This window comes from Hakea prostrata, chromosome 8 (assembly GCF_041222555.1).
Source record: "Hakea prostrata isolate BN-2017 chromosome 8, UWA_Hpros_2, whole genome shotgun sequence".
Lineage (NCBI taxonomy): Eukaryota > Viridiplantae > Streptophyta > Magnoliopsida > Proteales > Proteaceae > Hakea > Hakea prostrata.
In genome coordinates, this window is record NC_142607.1 from 50,006,237 (window position 1) to 50,011,818 (window position 5,582).

Below are 5,582 nucleotides of genomic sequence, written 5' to 3' on the forward strand. Positions count from 1 at the left end.
GTGGTTCGGGAACTGCCAGCTTATAATGTTATCCTCGGGTGACCATCTTTATCCAATATAGGTGCTATTGTTTCGACAAAACACCTGAAGATAAAATTCCGGACTGATACGGGAATCGGTCAAGTTTCCTCTGACCAGAGGATCTCTCGGCAATGTTACGTTGCCTATTTGAAAGACAAGGAGGGCCCGAGGAAGGTGAATGCCCTACCTATAGAAGTTCAAGACGATCGGGAATAGGCAGAAATGCAAAGGCCCAAACTAGTGGAGAAGCTGGAACAAATCCAACTGTGAACCGAGGATAAGAAAAAGATTACTTATATCGGGTCTGAGCAGTTGGAGGAATTCAAAAGTAAGTTGATGTTATTTCTTTAACAGAATAATGACTTATTCGCATGGTTTGTCAAGGACATGCTAGGAATCGATCGGGCTGTCGCAGAGCACAAACTCTGGATAGATCCAAAGGTGAAACCAGTGATCCAGAAAAGGAGAAATTTCTCCATTGAAAAGTATGAAGCCGTTCGGGGCGAAGTTGAAAAACTGAAGAATTCTGGTTTCATAGAACCAATTGAATGCCCAACTTGGTTAGCTAACGTGGTAATGGTAAAAAAGGCGAATGGGAAGTGGAGGATGTATACAGACTACACAGATCTCAACAAAGCTTGCCCTAAAGATTGTTATCCATTACCTCGGATTGACCTCTTGATAGATGCGACTGCAGGATATGAAACTCTAAGTTTCATGGATGCCTACTCAGGGTATAATCAGATCCTTATGAATAAGGAAGATGAGAAGTTCACGGCTTTCATGACTGATCGTGAAAGCTACTATTACAAAGTCATGCCATTTGGCCTGAAGAATGCAGGAGCTACATATCAGAGGGCCGTCAACAAGATTTTCAAAGATTTGATGGGGAAGAATGTTGAAGCTTATGTTGACGACATGCTTGTGAAGAGCATTACAAAAGCGAATCATATTGCAGATTTAACTGAGGTATTCTTAGTACTGCGAAAATATCAAATGAAGTTGAATCCAGAAAAGTGCGCCTTTGGAGTTTCTTCAGGAAAATTTTTGGGCTTCATGGTGTCACAGAGAGGTATTGAGGCTAATTCTGCCAAAATACAGGCTCTGGTTGACATGGAGGCTCCCAAAACAGTTCGTGATGTGCAGTGTTTAACAAGGAGAGTTGCCACTTTGAATCGTTTCATCTCCAAGTCTGGAGAAAAGTGTTTGCCGTTCTTCAAGGCACTCAAAGATTTGAGGGGCAGCAAGGAAGCAAAATGGACCGAAGAATGCAAGAAAGCTTTCGAGGAGTTAAAAGAAGCACTCGAACAACCGCCGATCTTGTCCCGACTAGAGAAGGGGGAAATATTATAGCTATATCTAGCGACGTCCCTTTTAGCGGTCAGTGCAATACTTGTTCGTGAAAAAGACAAAAACCAGTGGCCGATTTACTATGTGAGTCAAGTATTGCTAGATGCGGAGACACGATATTCGCAGATTGAGAAGTAGGCTCTGGCTCTCATGATGGCCTCCAGGAAGCTAAGGCCATATTTCCAGGCTCATCCAATTGAGGTATTTACAACTTTTCCTCTGAGTAAAGTTCTTAATAAACCTGATTTATCTAGAAGGATGGTCTCCTGGTCGGTTGAACTCAGCGAGTTCCATGTGAGCTTTAAGCCCAGAACCGCAATCAAAGCTCAAGCACTAGCCGATTTTGTAGTAGAAACTACTGCACCAATGGAGTCCACCATTGAAGATCCCATTATACCAACCACTTGGGAGGTATATGTGGATGGTTAGAGTAATAAAGATGGAGCAGGAGCTGGAATTCTATTGAAAAGTCCAGCGGGATTTATTATTCGCTATGCTTTGAGATTTGCATTTGAAGCAAGTAATAACGAAGCAGAATATGAGGCTCTGATAGCTGGACTTCGGTTGTCAAAAGCATTGTCTATTGCAGATGTTACTATTTATAGTGCCTCTCAACTTATAGTCAACCAAGTTCAGGGGGAGTATGGTATTAAAGAACCTCGCTTGCAGAAATATCAAGAGATAGTGCAGGCATTTCAAAAGCAATTTCGGAATTTGAAGATATCTCAAATTCCAAGGACTGAAAATACAGTGGCAGATGAGCTATCCCGATTAGCCAATGCCAAAGAAAAAAATCTAGACCCTTCAGTCTACATTGAAGAGATAACATTTCCAAGTTATCATGAGAAAGAAATTTCTTATATTGAAGCAGAGCGTTGCTGGATGGATCCGATAATTGAGTATCTGAGAGATGACAAATTACCTGAGGATCCTAAAGAGGCAAGATTGATCAAGATACGATCGGCGAGATTTGTCATTCAGATTGGGAGACTATACAAAAGATCTTATTCTGGATCCCTTATGAGATGTATAGGTCTCGAAGGAGCAAAATCATCTTTGGCTGAGGTTCATAAAGGAATTTGTGGAGCTCACATGGGTGGACGAGCCCTGGCACACAAAATTCTAAGACTTGGGTTATATTGGCCTAAGATCCAAGAGGCGACTATGGAGTATGTTCGTCGATGTGGCAACTATCAAATTCATGCTACAGTATCGAAGCGCCCAGCGGAAACCATGACTTCAATCCTAGATCCCATTCCCTTTGCAATGTGGGGAATTGATATCATGGGCAAATTCACCAAGGCGTCAGGCGGACGGGAATATTTGATAGTAGCAATTGATTACTTCACGAAATGGGTTGAAGCCAGCGCACTGGCAACAATTACTGAGAAAAAAGTGGAGAAATTCATGCTTGAGTCAATCATATATCGCTTTGGGATTCCAAAGATTATCGTCACTGACCATGGTACTCAGTTTGACTGTCCACAATTTGACCAATTTTGCGGAACATATATGATCGAGCATCGTATGTCCTCAGTGGCATACCCCCAGAGCAATGGACAAGTAGAGGTTACTAATCGAATGCTACTGGAAGGGATAAAGAGAAGACTTGAAGCTGACAAGGCTTCATGGGTCGAAGAACTTCATAATGTACTGTGGGCCTATAGAACTATGGTCCAAACACCCACAGGAGAAACTCCATTCAGGTTAGCATATGGGTCCGAAGCATTGGCACTTGTGGAGATAATGGCGGGGACAATACGGGATCGAGAGTTCAAGGAAAAAGAAAACGAGCAAGGACTGCTTGATAGTCTTGATCTTTTGGACGAAGTTCAGGCAAAGGCAATACCACGAACTCAACATTATCAAAGAAGGATAGCGTCTCATTATAATACTCGAGTGAAGAATCGTCGGTACTTAGCCGGAGATTTGGTGTTGAGAAACACCTTAGCTTCCGACCCACGTCACCAAAGAAAATTGGACCCTTCCTGGGAAGGACCTTATATGGTTGTAAAACCAGTCGGTTCAGGAGCTTACAGGCTGAAGAACATCAACACCCAGAAAGAGTTGGATCGTTCGTGGAATGCCAGGCATCTCAAAATTTTTTATCCTTGATGATGATTTCAATTTTGTTCGTGATGTAAACATTTTCAACTCAATCAATGCAATTATTGGCTTTCAACAAATTATCTTTTGATTGGGGGGCATCATACACCACATTCAAGAACAAGATCCAACTATAAGGCATCGGATGAAAATCCGTGTGGGTCCTTCAACACTTATGGAATCTTTTCGGAATTTCTTAAGTCAAGGCATCGGATGAAAATCCGAGTGAGTTCCTTCCGCAAGGCGTCGGTCTGAAACCCAAGTAAGTTCCTTCAAGACTTATTGAATTTTTGAATTATCCTTAAGTTAAGGCATTGGTTTAAAACCCAAGTGAGTTCCTTCTACAAGGCAACGGTTTAAAACCCGAGTGAGTTCCTTCGACTTAGTACCGGGCCTTGGGCTCGGAACCCGGGGTCCCCGCTGTACCCGGTGAGTTCCCTTAGCTTTGACTGGTGGCCGGGGTCCTTCGTTTCCCGGGTTCTTTCGGCTCGGTTTAACCCGAGTGAGTTCCTTCTCAGACTTATTGTATTTCTCCGGAAATCTCTAAGTAAAGGCATTGTTCTAAACAACTAAGACCTAGTGCAACAGCGACTCAAATGACTAGCAAAGTTCAAGATGAAGTTAACTTCTTATTTCTTTAAAAGACCAAAAGAGGCCAGTCTCAATATCAAAACATAAGATTACAAGAGCTGGATACAATCTTCGGTCAAAAAAGAAAGTCATCATCAATGATCATTAAGAAGTCATACAAGATCATCACAACTTTTCTAGGACAAACACATGAGTCAATCATTGGTATGGATTCAAGGAAAAGGAGAAATGAGGATTACAAAAAACATTTCAGTATGTATAAAATCATCCGCAATTTCATACTCTTTGTCCAGCTTGTCCAGGAGAAGTAGGGTCATCGACCAAACTTGCATTCAAGGCGAGCTCGTCATAATTGAATCCTTCCAAGGGAGAATAAACAGGAGAATCTTCCAGATAATGCATAATATCTGGATCGGAAGGCGGAGGATCAATCTTATTTTTGGTCCAGTCAAGAGGAGAAAGGCCCAGGTTGGTAAATACTTCAGGATGGCAAACAGCACTGTAGGGAGTCGTATCAAAATGAGGATCCTTCCTTAATATTGATTCCCATACTTCGTTCTCACCATCCCGATACGCCTGCAAGTTATAAGCATTCAACATATCAACAGAGGGCTTACTGTGTAAATACTTGAAGACGCAGGCTCTGCGAACATCAGTTGGAAGAGATTTGGGCAAAGGAACGACAGCTTGCCTTTGAGGTAATGCTTCAGATCCTTTGGCTCCTGAGTTTCCAACTCCTCGCTCCAGTTGGCGGATCTTCTCCCTGGCATCATCCAAGTCTTATCGGAGACGATCGATCACCGAATTCTTCTCTCCTGCAAACTCCCAAGCTAATTTCCTAAGGCGAGCAATCTCAACATCTTTAGCTTCAGAGATTTCCCGAAGCTTGGAAACTTCATTGCTCAACCTATTGAACCTAAAGGCTGCTTCCACTTGGTTGTGGAAGTTACCAGTAAGAGTCCTGCAAACAACTTCTGAGTTAAAAAGGAGCAGAAGAGTAATATTCAGAATCAAAAGATAATGAAGAAAGACTTACATCACCATTGACTTCATAAAGACCTCATCTGGAAGTTTGGAAAGAACTGCGCTCTCAGAAGTCATTCGAGCAGCAATGCGCCATTCCAACGCTCTGTCAAACTCGTTTGACACTAATTCGGGCGAAGGATGAGAAGAATGAGCTACATCAAGAGAAGGATGAGCTGCATCACTTGTCACCCGACGGCGCTTCCTAGTGGCAAAATCCTCCAACTCCAAAGGAGAGAAGGAGGATGCCAAACAAGCACTAGAATTGGAAATAGGAGCAGCACATGCTGGGACCACACCTTCATCAGACGCCAACATAGTTACCTCAGATGCCCGAAGAGTCTCCTTTGGGGGTGCACGAACGGTCTCTGCAACGGGGGCGTCAGCAGCGCCATCAACAACGGAGTGATCAAGATCTACTTGGGAAGAACGAGCAATCACTTCAGGAAGAAGAGGCGTAGGGGCGACATCAATAGAAACTGTGGGAATTT